This window comes from Ranitomeya variabilis, chromosome 7 (assembly GCF_051348905.1).
Source record: "Ranitomeya variabilis isolate aRanVar5 chromosome 7, aRanVar5.hap1, whole genome shotgun sequence".
In the NCBI taxonomy this organism is placed as follows: Eukaryota; Metazoa; Chordata; class Amphibia; order Anura; family Dendrobatidae; genus Ranitomeya; species Ranitomeya variabilis.
The window spans coordinates 211,680,268-211,698,297 of NC_135238.1; the positions used below are offsets into that span (position 1 = coordinate 211,680,268).

At 41.3% G+C, this 18,030-nt stretch overlaps 1 protein-coding gene and 1 long non-coding RNA gene across 5 annotated transcripts in view; one reads left to right on the forward strand and one right to left on the reverse strand.

Annotated features, from left to right (window-relative positions):
- The window catches only part of LOC143784505 (uncharacterized), a 36,950-nt gene extending 20,132 nt beyond the window's left edge, over positions 1–16,818 (reverse strand). The window contains exon 1 of the long non-coding RNA XR_013217802.1: positions 16,766–16,818. This is a non-coding gene — a long non-coding RNA (uncharacterized LOC143784505). The remainder of the gene's footprint in view (positions 1–16,765) is intronic.
- Positions 1–18,030, forward strand: part of FIGN (fidgetin, microtubule severing factor) — a 175,094-nt gene that overhangs the window by 76,170 nt on the left and 80,894 nt on the right. The window lies entirely within an intron of this gene.

The window sequence follows — 18,030 nt, forward strand, 5'->3', positions numbered from 1 at the left end:
TTGTCATATTAAATGTATCAATAATAATAAATGGCCACACAAGAAAAAATACAGAGACGATCACTAGATTTCAACCATTACGTTGATATCATTTTTTAACTTGTGTAGAAAATTTATTTTTAAAATGTATTCGAGATTATTTTATGATTACTGTATGAGTACATGTTATAATCCCTGATTTATTTATTTTGTAAGTTGTCCCATTAACAGCATTCATTACAAACAGCATGTGTCATTGTGAGGGTCTAATAAGTAAGGGGCCACAACTCATCACGTGAATGGGGGTCCAGATTTCTGCTTATGAATGGAGTAAGTGTAGAATGTGAAAGTGTGCATGCCTGACCACCTCTTCCAGTGACAACAAATGATGTTTGCCATGCATGTACATGACAACTCCATTCATACTGGACATTGGGCTCCCATTCTTGGTATTGGAGGTGATCTTATCAGTCAGGTGCAAAAATCATCAATATACAGTATCATCTATGCTGTGGATGGGTTATGGGTAAACAACGTTAAATAATATTACATGGCAGTGAGTCTGTGACCCTAAATCTCTGATTGAATCAGTATTGAATTGGAGATACTCAGATGTACAGTACTAGCCCAAAGTAAGCTCTGTATGCCTCCATATTCTAGGTCCATACAACACACATCCGTGGTAAAGCCAGGGTCTTGTGCTCTTGGCTATTCGTTGGGTCATCCTGTAGAGTTGCCTTTCAGGATTGACTTATTTAGACTACTTGTGACTTTGGTTCATTTTAAGTGTATTAAAAATACACATTCCTGTATTCCTTGTAGTTTATGAAACTACAGCGTAGAACATATGTGGAAAGAATTCCTTGTTTTGAAGGTACATGCCAACCAGATTTCACTGGATAAGTGATAATTGTTAGTTCAGTGGCAATCCATTTTAATTGGCGATTGCCATCAATGCCACAGTCTTCGGACAGATTACCAGTTTGAATGTTCAACGACTCCTCCATTCAGCTCCATTCAGCTCATTCTATCAGTCTTATGTCTGGGAGAAAACAAAAATGTAGTGTCTTCCATTCTGGGAATTCCAAGCACTTAAACCTACGCTGATCTGGCATTCATCACATCTAACAGATAGGTAATAAATGGTGATGAGCAAACGTGCTCAGGTGTTATCCAAGCATGCTCATATGCTAACCAAGTGTCTACGGTGTGCTCGAATAATGCATTCGAGTCCCTGCAGCTGCATGTCTCGAGGCTATTTTACAGCTGCAACACATGCAGGGATTGCCTAACAAATAGACAGCCACAACACATGCAGGGATTGCCTAACAGTTGCGAGACATGCAGCAGCAGGGATTTGAACATATTTTCGAGCACACTATAGACACTTGATTAGCACAGGAGCATGTTTGGATAACACCTTATCTGAGCACATTTGCTTATTACTAGTAATAAACACCTGTGACCTATCATTGATCTACAAGATGTGAATAGCACATTGGCTCAGTGGTTAATGCAGTTGATTTACAGTGCTAGTGTCCTGGGTTCAAATCCCACCAAGGACAACAACTGCAAAGGAGTTTGTATGTTCTCCCCATGTTTGCGTCCCTTTCCGCCAGGTTTTCCTTTTTCATCCCATAGTTAAAAAACCTACTGATGGGGAATCTAGATTGTGAGCTCCAATGGGGACAGCAATGGTAATGTCTGTAAAGCAAAGAGTAATAAATAACAGGATAGGTAATAATTGTTAGATGGGTGGGAGTCCCCAGTCAGCGGAATGGAGTACAGAATCCACTACAAAAAAATTAAAATTGCTTGTTAAAGGGAATCTGTCACCTCAAATTGGTGGGCTATGTAAATGCCCTTTGTCCGGTCCGATGGGCGGTGTTTCCTCTTCTTAGCCCCCCCATCCTTCCCCGCTGTCCGCAATATTTTCTGGAATTTGAGTACGTGTCCTCCGTAGTTCGCGCGTGCGCAATGCAATCTTGCTTCGCGCACGCACAGTATGATTTGCCCAACTGCGGGCAAAGCCAAAAAGCATTACTGCACATGCGCCTGAGCACTGTGTCCCGGAAGTATTTTGCTGTGTTGCGGGACATAGTGCGCCGGCGCATGTGCAGTAATGCTTTTCGGCTTTGCCCGCAGTTGGGCAAAGCATACTGTGCGTGCGCGAAGCAAGATTGCAATGCGCACGCGCGAACTACGGAGGACACGTACTCAAATTCCAGAAAATATTGCGTACAGCGGGGAAAGATGGGGGGGCGGGCTAAGAAGAGGAAACACCGCCCATCGGACCGGGCAAAGGGCATTTACATAGCCCGCCAATTTGAGGTGACAGATTCCCTTTAAAAATGGAACTTCATAGAACTATATAGGGAACCAGAACAGAGACCTTCCAATACTGAAACTATTCAAAGGTATAGATAACAGGATGACGGGAGTTGTTGGTCAACAGCTTTGAACTGTTCCCTGTCCTTTCCTACAAAGCCAGAACAATAACCAGGCAGTGATTACACGGCGTACAAAACTAGCATTATGGTATAGGAGAGAGTGTAATGCTCCATTTTCTACAGTATCATTCTTGTTCCGTTATTCATTCTGTGTCTTGTAGAAGCTTTTCTTTGTTCATGTTCCCAGGGAAATGAGGAAAGCGCATTAATAGCTGAAGTCTTTTTTGCCGGCCTCGCAATGTTATTACTGTGATCCCTTCCAGACATAAACACTTTTTTTTTTTTTTTTTAAACAAAATTCACATTTATAATAGAAATTATAAAAGGATTGTCTTTTTTTTTTTTACTTTACTTTTCTTTTTTTTTTTTTTAAGATAATGAGTTCTCTTCAGGAACTGCAGGTGACATGAAACACAAATGAGCTCTAAGTGGAAGGATTTAAAGTCCCGCTAAAGCATTTAATTTCTTGAGGATGGAAGTTCAGTTCAAGGTTATACTGTTATTGTGCTACTAGCATCTACTTCTCTTATTCCTATGTGGCTGCTGGCTACCCGGCACAAAAGACCGTCATTTTTATCTAATATGGAGGGTAGTATTAATCATGGCAGCATTTTCCTGAATAAAGCTTTTCATCAAATTCATGGTTTCACTGTTCTTGACAATAATAGGGTGTTTAATTACTCAATAAGAACACTTCGTAGATTGCATTTTTCTTCATTGCGGTACAAATGGTATTGATTTTTTTTCCCCTTCGATACAACATGAGGCTAAACAAAAAACACAATTAGGATTCACTTGCTCGATCTCGAAAGTACATCTGTTAAAGGAACCGGGACCTTGAAGATGAATTGAGGCTCTGATTTCAGATTTTTAAGAACATAATCATTTATGACTGTTTAACAACAAAAAAAAAGCTTTCAAGGCAAGCAAACTTCTCTTGGTATTCAGTATTTTCAAAAGGTTCTCGCCTGTAAGAGCTTCGGAAAGAAAAATAAAAGTGAAGGAATGTTTCTTGTTTACAAGCAAGCATAGATCTATTGTCTACATAACACCTTGGAATAAAATGGGTTGGCCTCCTTAGGTATAATAATTCCAAATGTGCGCTAAACAATAAAATTGGCAACTTGGCATATAAATCCTTTTTAGAAATTGTGCATTGTTTCCACTACTTGTGAAGCCAACCTTTGGTTAGCACATCCCTTCCGGATGCTCCATCCCGAAAATGGCCACAGACGGGGGGACACATCACAAAAAGTCCTTCTTTCCATACCCTATAATAAACTAGAGCATGTACATTACATTTTTATGTGCAAGTTGTGGACAGTAAGGAGACTAACAAAACCCAAGCCAAAAACAAAATGAGTATAAACCCTATAGTAAGTATTTTTCGTAATAGACTCTCTTTGAGTACTGTAATGTCAGCAGGATTTTGCCCTATAAACAATAAGCATGGTTATAATGGCACAATGTTGCTGATTAATATTATACCCGATGAGAAGGCATCTGCTCAGTGGCTGCTGAATACTTGCCTTATGAAGTTTTCAGAAAATGACGTCATGTGTGCTTTGGGGCGGGACGTGGGGACAGGGTCTTCTCCACAATCCCGCCCCACCCACTAGCCTCCTCTGTGACCTGCCTCTTCTTTTCTTTTTTTTTTTTAAATTCTGCGTCGCCCACACAATGTGTGCAGTGGGAGCTGGCATCCTTTGTGCAGGGCTTCAATAAAATGGCGGCAGAGGTGGCTCATGTGTAGATCGAGGTTTCCGCTCAGTTCATTTTCTGAAAACTTCATAAGGTGAGTATTTGGCAGCCACTGAGTGCATCCCTTCACATCAAGTATCATATTAGTCAACATCACAGTGCCATTATAGGCATGCCTTTTAGTTTTTAGTGCTAAATCCAGCTTCTCTTTAACTCTATTTTGATCAAAAAATCATGAAGGCCATCCCACCGTGGCAAGGTATTTCCAATTGGGATGGTCCTATCTTCTAATATTAAAACTTCATCTTGTGTCAACCGGCCTCAAATAGGTAGGGCAGAGCAGGACAGGGGCTTCACTGTTCATACACCTGCTCATGAAAAGCTATATAAATGAAATGGCAAAAAGGGGGAGCCACGCCCTTGTTTGTTCAAAGTACAAGAGACTACAGCAAAACCAAAGAAATGAGCTGGACCACAAGTTGGTATGTGTGCAATGTATAGGAACACATTCAAACTGTGGCCATTTAACAGACAAAACCCAAGACCAAGGCAAAATGAACATATATCCTATAGTAGGTAAATAGTAACACATGCAAATAACATGGGGTACATGGTTAACACTGTTTTGATGAAAAAAGGGTAAAAGCCATCCCATTGCAACAAGATGTACTAAGAAACTAGTATATGCACAGCGGATTTCAGATGAGGTTGCGAGAAGATGCCTCTTGTCACATGCCTCTCCATCTCCGGCCAGCTTGTAACTGGAGAGGCACACTGTCAGAGGGAAAAGGATAAGTAAACCAGGAGGTTGAAGTTTACAGGTGGTGAATACAGCACATTTCTAAAACTAATTTATTAGTAAGTTGCCTACTTTACTGTTTAACACAGTTGGAAACTTAGTGGTTTACCTCCAGTGGCCAACTGAGTTAACTGGTTATGACCATCTCAGGTTTTCATGGCAGAGATTCAAGCTTTGACCACTATTTTGTGGAGCTACCGAAAAGAGCGTCTGAGCTACGCACTTTCCATATCTCACATTGAAGTGAATGAGCGTTGTAAGAACAGCATAGCTTAACTGTTAAAATATCTAACTATACATTTCAGCTAACAATATAGATTATTATTTTCACGTGAGCATTATTGGGGCAAATAGTTCAGGATCATATATAATCTATATGCTGGATTGGTAACAAATGCTATAATGTTGGGGGGTCTGATATCTAGGACCACCAAGAAAGGGAGATATTAGCCGTCGGTTCTAATCAATGGCAAGTCTGCAGATTAAATCCATTTCAATGGAGTGGCGGTCTAGCTCCTTTCAATGTTAATGGTTTGTTGTTGGGGGAATTGGGTTGAAATATTCTGGCAGTCGGTGGAGGTTTGACCACTTGAATAGCTGATGCTACTGAACAGAATATGACTTTTAGAACAATTCCTAAATGTGGCAGCTTGCCAGATAGTATTCTTATCACCGGTAGTCTGCTGAATCCAATGGAACCAGTTGTTATGGCTGTGTAAAGCTGCAGGTATGTCTAAATTGTGTATAGAGAATGTAGAATTGCAAAATTCCCATTGTAATTCATGACGGAATAGGTTCCTCCAGAGTGAGAGCCAGTCTCGGCTCCTACTGATAGTCCATTCTGAACATGGCCAAGGGATGTCCCTGTCTTTTGTTAATTATTAGATGGGAAAAAACATTGAGTAAATAGTATCCTCATGTGTATTGATTTGAGCAAATAGGTGAAAGTCTGCAGGAATTAAATCTGTAACATGTCACAAATGAATCCAGGCGTTGAGTAACGTGGTGTAGATGTGTGACGTGAAAGGTTGTCTGCAGAGATTAGATAGAAATCTGCCGTTTATCATAAAACATTCTAATCCTTGCCCATGGATGTGTTTGGTATTTAAGGCAAGCGTCTCACATTGTCACAATACTCCAAATCTACAAAAAGACTGGATATTGATTCTCGGACAACCTTAATATGAACTTTGGTATCCTCAAGTGTAGAAAGGGAAACAGAAGTAACCATTTTATCTTGTGTGTGTGCCTTTATTGTACAGTGCCATAGTTGTATCAGGAGATATATGACTTATTTGCATTGAATAAATAGGCCCAGAAAAATTGAAGACCGGCATGAGATGAGGTGGTGACGGTGTATTGAAGTCTGACTCTCTTCTTTCGTTGAGACGTATGCCTCTTAATGAATCAGAAGTATCAGACAAGTGGTGCTCACCTCCGTTTGCTCCTCAACATAAATCCTACTCCAGTCCCTGCTGAAGTAAGATTTGTGGCATAACAAAGGCTGCTACACATCATAAATTTGACAAGCCGCTATTGCCACATCCCCGTCCCATCCCAGTTTCACCCACTTTGTCGGAGCTGAGCGAAAAGAGCATGAAGATGCCAAAAGTCTCAAATTTAGCACATCTTCAAGTTGTGCTAAAATGTTGCAGGTTTTCCAAGATTTTTACTCCAGAATACTGGCAGAAAAGCTTTGATGTAACACAACTATAATTCCCAATGCCAGAAATGCAATTACAGAACTTCAGTAACTAGAGATTAACTACTGTTTTACACCTTATAGCAAAGGTATATGAACTTTAATGGCAACTCATGCATTTGATTATGGACACTTAAGCAAGGGGACATGTTGTAGATCGATCTCCTCCCCATTTTAATGTTTGTTTTGAGTTATTAGTATGATGATGAGATGTCCATAGGTGCTGAAATAGTAGCAAAGCAGGAAGGTGGACTTGTCATGAAAATGGGATTGGTGCACCCACCCATACATCTAGTCCTAAATGGTTAGGAGTGTGGTGGTGCTTAAAAGCACCTGAAAGGAGCTTTATTTTTACTATGGAATCTCATGTACTTGATCCATTCCACAGCTTTTAAGTTTCAAGGGGTGGTCTGGAATACAAACCGTCATCCTAAATCCCTATCTTTTTAATGTCATATTCTAATCTATTTTAGAACATACCTTATTTAAGAATTGCCTATCCTTCCTTAACTGTACTATCTGCCTTTTTTTTTCCTTTTTGATGACAATTTGTTTGAAAGTCCCAGTGAGATGCTCAAATGGAGTGCTATCAGGGGACCAAGACTGTGGTCATTGATGTCACTTGCGGGGGTCAGTGCTGGTGTTTGTCTTGCTTACAACTCACACTGACAGTGCACTTTGTTGCTGGATCATTACAACTGATCTGGGGCGGTGAGAGAGCGCACTGTCATTGTGCACATCACATAGTGACAGAGTAGGGATGAGCCCAGCCACTGAAACAAAGGTCACTAATTACTCATAATTTCAGGAAAGGGGCAGGACCCCTGCTTCACGAATGACGCTTCATTTGAGTATCCCAGCATGCACTGGCATTCGCAAACAAAGCTTTATTAAAAAGGAGTTAAAAAAAGAACAGCTAGTGTAGTCATGGGAGGATAGGGTATTTTAAATTAAAGTGTATTAGAAAATATATTAAATGATGGCATTAAATAGGCATTTAGCATGAAAATTAATTAATTGTCATTAATTGTCATTGCTTAACGGTATGTACTGCAGGGTCAAAACCCTGATCATCCAGCACCCCTCTATTTCATGAAGTTTACACCAATTTTCTTTTACTTCACCACTTTACATCCAGTGGCCACCAGCGCTGATTGAGTTACTAGGGATTGAACACCCACTGATCTGATATTGATGAACTTTCCACTTATGGGTCTTCATACCATCAGCACAGACAACCTCTTTTAAAGAACTATCCTTGCATGCAATTATTAACCCCTTTGTGACCTTAGACGTACTATCCCGTCGAGGTGACCTGGGCCTATCTGACCCTCGACGGGATAGTACGTCATAGCCGATCGGCCGCGCTCACGGGGGGAGCGCGGCCGATCGCGGCCGGGTGTCAGCTGCATATCGCAGCTGACATCCGGCACTATGTGCCAGGAGCAGTCACGGACCGCCCCCGGCACATTAACCCCCGGCACACCGCGATCAAACATGATCGCGGTGTACCGGCGGTATAGGGAAGCATCGCGCAGGGAGGGGGCTCCCTGCGTGCTTCCCTGAGACCCCCGGAGCAACGCGATGTGATCGCGTTGCTCTGAGGGTCTCCTACCTCCCTCCTCGCCGCAGGTCCCGGATCCAAGATGGCCGCGGCATCCGGGTCCTGCAGGGAGGGAGGTGGCTTACCGAGTGTCTGCTCAGAGCAGACACTTGGTAAGCCTGCAGCCCTGCACAGCAGATCGCAGATCTGGCAGAGTGCTGTGCACACTGCCAGATCAATGATCTGTGATGTCCCCCCCTGGGACAAAGTAAAAAAGTTAAAACAAAATTCCCCACATGTGTGTAAAAAAAAAATAAAAAAAATATCCTAAATAAAGAAAAAAAAAAAAATTATTCCCATAAATACATTTCTTTAGCTAAATAAAATAAAAAAAACAATAAAAGTACACATATTTAGTATCGCCGCGTCCGTAACGACCCAACCTATAAAACTGCCCCACTAGTTAACCCCTTCAGTAAACACCGTAAGAAAAAAAAAAAAAAAACGAGGCAAAAAACAACGCTTTATTACCATACCGAAGAACAAAAAGTGGAATAACACGCGATCAAAAAGACTGATATAAATAACCATGGTACCGCTGAAAACGTCATCTTGTCCCGCAAAAAAAGAGCCGCCATACAGCATCATCAGCAAAAAAATAAAAAAGTTATAGTCCTGAGAATAAAGCGATACCAAAATAATTATTTTTTTCTATAAAATAGTTTTTATCGTATAAAAGCGCCAAAACATAAAAAAATGATATAAATGAGATATCGCTGTAATCATACTGACCCGTCGAATAAAACTGCTTTATCAATTTTACCAAACGCGGAACGGTATAAACGCCTCCCCCAAAAGAAATTCATGAATAGCTGGTTTTTGATCACTCTGCCTCACAAAAATCGGAATAAAAAGCGATCAAAAAATGTCACATGTCCGAAAATGTTACCAATAAAAACGTCAACGCGTCCCGCAAAAAACAAGATCTCACATAACTCTGTGGACTCAAATATGGAAAAATTACAGCTCTCAAAATGTGGTAACGCAAAAAATATTTTTTGCAATGAAAAGCGTCTTTCAGTGTGTGACAGCTGCCAATCATAAAAATCTGCTAAATAACCCACTATAAAAGTAAATCAAACCCCCCTTCATCACCCCCTTAGTTAGGGAAAAATAAAAAAATTAAAAAATGTATTTATTTCCATTTTCCCATTAGGGTTAGGGTTAGGGCTAGAGTTAGGACTAGAGTTAGGGCTAGGGTTAGGGTTAGGGCAAGGGTTAGGGCTAGGGTTAGGGCTAGGGTTGGGGCTAGGGTTAGGGCTAGAGTTAGGACTAGAGTTAGGGCTAGGGTTAGGGTTAGGGCAAGGGTTAGGACTAGGGTTAGGGCTAGGGTTGGGGCTAGGGTTAGGGCTAAGGTTAGGGCTAGGGTTGGGGATAGGGTTAGGGCTAGGGTTAGGGCTAGGGTTAGGGCTAGTGTTACGGCTAGTGTTAGGGCTAGTGATAGGGCTAGGGTTATTGCTAGGGTTAGGGCTAGGGTTAGGGTTAGGGTTGGGGCTAGGGTTGGAGCTACAGTTAGGGTTGGGGCTAAAGATAGGGTTAGGGTTTGGATTACATTTACGGTTGGGAATAGGGTTGGGTGTGTCTGGGTTAGAGGAGTGGTTAGGGTTACCGTTGGGATTAGGGTTAGGGATGTGTTTGGATTAGGGTTTCAGTTATAATTGGGGGGTTTCCACTGTTTAGGCACATCAGGCGCTCTCCAAACGGGACATGGCATCCGATCTGAATTCCAGCCAATTCTGCGTTGAAAAAGGAAAACAGTGCTCCTTCCCTTCAGAGCTCTCCCGTGTGCCCAAACAGGGGTTTACCCCAACATATGGGGTATCAGCGTACTCAGGACAAATTGGACATCATCTTTTGGGGTCCAATTTCTCCTGCTACCCTTGGGAAAATACAAAACTGGGGGCCAAAAAATAAGTTTTGTGGGAAAAAAAGGATTTTTTATTTTCACGGCTCTGCGTTGTAAACTGTAGTGAAACACTTGGGGGTTCAAAGTTCTCACAACACATCTAGATAAGTTCCTTGGGGGGTCTAGTTTCCAATATGGGGTCACTTGTGGGGGGTTTGTACTGTTTGGGTACATCAGGGGCTCTGCAAATGCAACGTGACGCCTGCAGACCAATCCATTTAAGTCTGCATTCCAAATGATGCTCCTTCCCTTCCGAGCTCTGTCATGCACCCAAACAGTGGTTCCCCCCCACATATGGGGTATCAACGTACTCAGGACAAATTGGACAACAACTTTTGGAGCCCAATTTATCCTGATACCCTTGTGAAAATACAAAACTGGGGGCTAAAAAATCATTTTTGTGAAAAAAAAAAGGAATTTTTATTTTCACGGCTCTGCGTTATAAACTGTAGTGAAACACTTGGGGGTTCAAAGTTCTCACAACACATCTAGATAAGTTCCTTGGGGGGTCTACTTTCCAAAATGGTGTCACTTGTGGGGGTTTTTAATGTTTAGGCACATCAGGGGCTCTCCAAACGCAACATGGCATCCCATCTTAATTCCAGTCAATTTTGCATTGAAAAGTAAAATAGCGCTCCTTCCCTTCCGAGCTCTGCTATGCGCCCAAACAGTGGTTTACCCCCACATATGGGGTATCATCGTACTCAGGACAAATTGCACAACAACTTTTGTGGTCTAATTTCTTCTCTTACCCTTGGGGAAATAAAAAAATGGGGGCGAAAAGATCATTTTTGTGAAAAAATATGATTTTTTATTTTTACGGCTCTGCATTATAAACTTCTGTGAAGCACTTGTTGGGTCAAAGTGCTCACCACACATCTAGATAAGTTCCTTAGGGGGTCTACTTTCCAAAATGGTGTCACTTGTGGGGGTTTTTAATGTTTAGGCACATCAGGGGCTCTCCAAACGCAACATGGCGTCCCATCTCAATTCCAGTCAATTTTGCATTGAAAAGTCAAATGGCGCTCCTTTCCTTCCGAGCTCTGCCCTGCGCCCAAACAATGGTTTACACCCACATATGGGATATCAGCGTACTCAGGACGAATTGTACAACAAATTTTGGGGTCTATTTTCTCCTGTTACCCTTGGTAAAATAAAACAAATTGGAGCTGAAACAAATTTTGAGTGAAAAAAAGTTAAATGTTTAATTTTATTTAAACATTCCAAAAATTCCTGTGAAACACCTGAAGGGTTAATAAACTTCTTGAAAGTGGTTTTGAGTACCTTGAGGGGTGCAGTTTTTAGAATGGTGTCACACTTGGGTATTTTCTATCATATAGACCCCTCAAAATGACTTCAAATGAGATGTGGTCCCTAAAAAAAAATGGTGTTGTAAAAATGAGAAATTGCTGGTCAACTTTTAACCCTTATAACTCCGTCACCCAAAAAAATTTTGGTTCCAAAATTGTGCTGATGTAAAGTAGACATGTGGGAAATGTTACTTATTAAGTATTTTGCATGACATATGTCTGTGATTTAAGGGCATAAAAATTCAAAGTTGGAAAATTGCGAAATTTTCAAAATTTTCGCCAAATATTCATTTTTTTCACAAATAAACGCAAGTTATATCGAAGAAATTTTACCACTATCATGAAGTACAATATGTCACGAGAAAACAATGTCAGAATCGCCAAGATCCGTTGAAGCGTTCCAGAGTTATAACCTCATAAAGGGACAGTGGTCAGAATTGTAAAAATTGGCCCGGTCATTAACGTGCAAACCACCCTTGGGGGTGAAGGGGTTAAAGAATGTAATTTACTCATATGGTGTAATATAATTGATGTACTTTGAAGAATGCATGAAAAATACGTTATTTATAGGGAATACAACACATGAATAGCTGGAATCTGTATCTCAGGATATTACATCAAGAATAAAACCAAGCAGAGCTTTTTTCCCCCTTAACTTACGGACATTGCTGATCGACCATCACATACAATAACTATTTCTCTTGTTCACTGCTTATTTATTTTTACTTTTAGTGTACCAGTGGGTAACATTTTTCAAATCGCACATCGACTCTGTTGAAAAGCTAGTGAAATGGTGATTGCAGAGTAACGAAGAGTAATAACCATAGATCTAGTGCTTTCTCGGGAATGAGACTATCCCGATCCTTATGTACTACTATTAGATATATAGTTATTTCTGTAAATCTAAATGACCTAATCGTTGAGACCAGGGCTTATTAACCTCGGTATTTTACATGTCTACCTTGTTCGCCTCAGTAATTATTTTTAAAATTGTTAGTTACTATTATCTATGAAATTATTAAACAGAATGTGTGTATGTGTATATATATATATATATATATATATATATATATATATATATATATATATATATATATATATATATATATATACATACACTCACTGGCCACTTTATTAGGTACACCTGTCCAACTTCTTGTTAACACTTAATTTCTAATCAGCCAATCACATGGTGGCAACTCAGTGCATTTAGGCATGTAGACATGGTCAAGACAATCTCCTGCAGTTCAAACCGAGCATCAGTATGGGGAAGAAAGGTGATTTGAGTGCCTTTGAACGTGGCATGGTTGTTGGTGCCAGAAGGGCTGGTCTGAGTATTTCAGAAACTGCTGATCTACTGGGATTTTCACGCACAACCATCTCTAGGGTTTACAGAGAATGGTCCGAAAAAGAAAAAAAATCCAGTGAGCGGCAGTTCTGTGGGCGGAAATGCCTTTTTGATGCCAGAGGTCAGAGGAGAATGGGCAGACTGGTTCGAGCTGATAGAAAGGCAACAGTGACTCAAATCGCCACCCGTTACAACCAAGGTAGGCCTAAGAGCATCTCTGAATGCACAGTGCGTCGAACTTTGAGGCAGATGGGCTACAGCAGCAGAAGACCACACCGGGTACCACTCCTTTCAGCTAAGAACAGGAAACTGAGGCTACAATTTGCACAAGCTCATCGAAATTGGACAGTAGAAGATTGGAAAAACGTTGCTTGGTCTGATGAGTCTCGATTTCTGCTGCGACATTCGGATGGTAGGGTCAGAATTTGGCGTAAACAACATGAAATCTTTGGGATGTGGTGGAATGGGAGATTCGCATCAGGGATGTGCAGCCGACAAATCTGCGGCAACTGTGTGATGCCATCATGTCAATATGGACCAAAATCTCAGGAATGCTTCCAGCACCTTGTTGAATCTATGCCACGAAGAATTGAGGCAGTTCTGAAGGCAAAAGGGGTCCAACCCGTTACTAGCATGGTGTACCTAATAAAGTGGCCAGTGAGTGTGTGTATATGTATATGTGTATATGTATATATGTATGTATATATATATATATATATATATATATATATATATATATATATACACCGTATATACTCGAGTATAAGCCAAGATTTTCAGCCCACTTTTTTGGGCTGAAATTGCCCCTCTCGGCTTATACTCGAGTCATACCCGGGGGTCGGCAGGGGAGGGGGAGCTGTCTAAAAATACTCACCTAGTCCAGGCGCGGTCCCTGCAGGTCCCTGTCTTCCCCGGCAGCAGCAGCTTCCGCTTCTTCCTGTACTCAGCGGTCACATGGTCCCGCTGATTACAGTAAATGAATATGCGGCTCCACCTCCCATAGGGACCGCTGAGTACAGGATGAAGCACTGTGGCGTCGGGGAAGCAGGATCTACACAGCGGCAGGACCAGGTGAGTATACGGGGAGGGGAGCGCTGCACTGCCCGATAGTCACCTGCTCCTCGTTCCGGGCGCCGATCTGTCTCCAGCACTGACGCTGAGGTCAGAGGGCACGGTGACGTGGTCAGTGCGCGCCCTCTGCTGAACGTCAGCGCTGGAGACAGATCGGCGCCCGGAATGAGGAGCAGGTGGCTATTGAAAGTGCGGGGGCCTGAGCGACGGAGAGGTGAGTATGTGATTTTTTTTTTTATCGCAGCAAATGGGGCAAGTGTCTGTATGGAGCGTCTATGGGGCCATAACGTTCCTGCAGCACTATATGGGGCCATAACATTCCTGCGGCACTATATGGGGCCATAACATTCCTGCAGCACTATATGGGGCCATAACATTCCTGCCGCACTATATGGGGCCATAACATTCCTGCGGCACTATATGGGGGCCATAACATTCCTGCAGCACTATATGGGGGCCATAACATTCCTGCGGCACTATATGGGGCCATAACATTCCTGCAGCACTATATGCGGCCATAACATTCCTGCAGCACTATATGGGGCCATAACATTCCTGCAGCACTATATGGGGGCCATAACGTTCCTGCAGCACTATATGGGGCCATAATGTTTCTGCAGCACTATATGGGGGCCATAACATTTCTGCAGCACTATATGGGGCCATAACATTCCTGCAGCACTATATGGGGCCATAACATTCCTGCAGCACTATATGGGGCCATAATGTTTCTGCAGCACTATATGGGGCCATAACGTTTCTGCAGCACTATATGGGGCCATAACGTTTCTGCAGCACTATATGGGGCCATAACGTTTCTGCAGCACTATATAGGGGCATAATGTTTGTGCAGCACTATATGGGGCAAGTGTCTGTATGGGGCCATAAATAACGTTTGTAGGGCACTACGGCATATGGGACAAGTGTCTGTATGGAGCATCTTATAGGGCCATAACGTTTGTGCAGCACTATATGGGGCAAATATCTTTATAGAGCATCTTATGGGGCCATAATCAGCATTTGTGCAGCATTATATTGGGCAAATGTGTCTATGGAGCATCTTATGGGGCCTTTATTAACCTTTATGCAGCATTATATGGGGCATATTTTAATATGGAACATCTTATGGGGCCATAATGAACAGTATGGAGCATTATATAGGGCTCCTGATTCAATATGGATATTCAAAGACACTTAACCTACTGATGTCTCAATTAATTTTACTTTTATTGGTATCTATTATTACTTTTGACATTTACCGGTAGCTGCTGCATTTTCCCCCCCTAGGCTTATACTCGAGTCAATAAGTTTTCCCAGTTTTTTGTGGCAAAATTAGGGGGGTCGGCTTATACTCGGGTCGGCTTATACTCGAGTATATACACTATATATATATATATTTTCGGTTGCTTATATCGCGGTAGTAAATTCTGAAATATTGTACAGCTGCCTAAACGTAGTCATACTACTTAGATGGCTTTCTGCCAAATGCTCATTTGGCAGAAAGCTATCTCTTGAGCCCCCATACACATGAACACTAGACTTTATGCATATGTGTTTCCAAAAGGGAGAAGGGAAAAGGCTGCTTACAGATATCGCTTAAGACTAGGGCTACATGGTTAATTGTGTCTTATGACATCAATTCTCTATGCAATGGTATAGCTACTTTAGAGTTCTGATTTTGCTGTAAATAATAAAGCGGTCAAGTTGCAGACTAGTCCCACCCTAGGTACATGTTGCATGCAACTTTCATTGAAGCATATGGCAAATGTGATGCACGCAACTTGCGACTGGCCAGAAAATACAACAAATTTGGAAACATAAGCAATTCCATGTCAAAGTATGATTCAGGTCTCAACTGAACACTTTAGGAGGTCATTACATTGCAATGTGTCACTGAAATTTCAGTGTAACATGATTTATGTTGCCATGTAACCATAGTCTAGTTACAATAGATCTGGCATTTTCAAATAAGACATGACCACTTTTTATTTTTCCAAGGCCTGAAAGTCTCTCTAGTTGTATTTCTATGCTGGTGTCCTTTTATTAGTATTTGGCTGAAGAAAGGCCGCTTGCCTCCTGAAACATTGTACTCTAGTCTGATTTGGTACTTTGGACAATAAAGAAACAACAAATACTCTGGTGTCTTGTCAATAATTAATTTGTGATAGTAGAGGAGAGTTGGGACACCCCATGACAAATTTGATGGTTGCCCTACTCTAGGAAAATCTTATGTGCATGACCACTTTTAGCGGGGGCTCACAATCTTAAATCTCTGGCAATCTATTAAGTATATGTGTTGGGAGGGCCTAAAGAAATCCAATGCAAGCTTGAGCAGAACATGTAAACTTCATGCAGATATTGTCATTGGTTGGATTCAATTCTAAGACCAAAATGCTTCAAGGATGTAGTGATAACCAATGATTCACTGCATTGTTTTGAGTTATTTGGACCAATGACATGTACGGTGATGGGGTCGATCCCTATGTTGGTGGATGAATTTAACGAGACTTGACTATTTTGGTTTTCATGTTCTGTGTCTATTATTTTTTCAGTTCTATGTTGGCCAACTAAAAATATGATTGCTTTCAAAGGCCAAAGTTTCAGGAACTTCTTGTCAAGAGTTTCCTCGAATGGTTTTGTGATGGCATACTGTAGATACAGTTTTCCAGTAATGCTTGAGATTACCTGTACAGAAGTATGAGCCACAACTAGGCAGTAGTACATGAAGCCCAATATAACTTAGAATTAAACATCTAATCAATCTGAATGGTTGCTGTTGAGCACTGCTACTCTAGATAAATCAGTTTTTCACTTTCACAGAGGGGTGCTCAAATTATTCCATAATGCATGCAAATGATTGCATAGTTTTAAAATGACAAACACAGGTCATACTAACCCTTGTCGGGTTCTAGCGGCCGACGCTTCACCACTGTTCCATTCTGTTTTTTTGCTGCAATGATGATGTCACAACTATAGAGCACATTACTGCTTCAGCCAATCACTGAGATCTGAGGCCTGTCTACATAATGAGAGCTGCTTCGTGATTGGCTACAGTGGTGATGTGTGTTATACTAATGATATCACCGCTGCAGCCAATACACACAGACTGGAGCGGTGGAGAGTCGAGACAGGAAATGGAAAGTATGAGTACTATCTGTGTTTTGTAGTTTTTCAAATATGCAATATTTGGGCACCACTTTTGTAAATGTAGGAAAACCCTTTTAATGACCAGGACAGCAATGTACTGTACTTTGTGTCCATCCCATAAAGATTCAATGGAGCCACAGCTCCCATTCATAGAAACTACTGAACTCAAACACGAAACATGGAACTCCAATCCTGAGGATCAGCCGATCTCTCAGCTGTCGCCCTCACTGATCTGGTAGTTATCACCTGTAGAATTGATAGTTGGGCAGCACGGTGGCTCAGTGGTTAGCACTGATGATTTGCTGTGCTGGTGTCCTGGTTTCAAATCCCACCAAAGACAACATCTGCAAGGAGTTTGTATGTTCTCCCTGTCTTTCCTCCAGATTTTCTTGTTTCCTTGCACACTCCAAAGACCTAATGATAGGGAATGTAGGAATGTAGATTGTGAGCCCCAATGGGGACAGTCCTGTGGAATTTGATAGCACGATATAAGTGAGCATAATAATAGTTATTAATTTGAATACCTCGTTTTATATGTGGAAGACTCTTTTTGCATCCCATTTAAATCCCAAATAAAAAAAAAATTGAATGCATCATCAACAATAATGGCTGCAATTGTAGCCTGTTTTTCCATTGATTTAATGAAAATCACCTTCAGTCACATATATTCTAAAATATAATATATTGCACATAACTTCAGGCTTAACTGCAACCTTCAATGTCAATCATGAACGCATCCGCTTGTGAAGTCCAAATTAGAAAATGAGAGATAGCTGCAGACATATCCCACAAGAAACACTGCACGATAAGAAGAAGAATATCGGGATGGCCTGGCCTACTTATTGTGAAGTGCGTGTGCTGTCATTTGCATATTATCATTTAAGTATACTCCTCTTCCTAGGAGGCTTGAGGATCCTAATTTTCTTTATCACACTTTTTAAGACGTAAAAGTATTATTTAGTCTACAGATACAGTTCTTGAATAAATGACTCGCCATAATTAAGAACCACAATA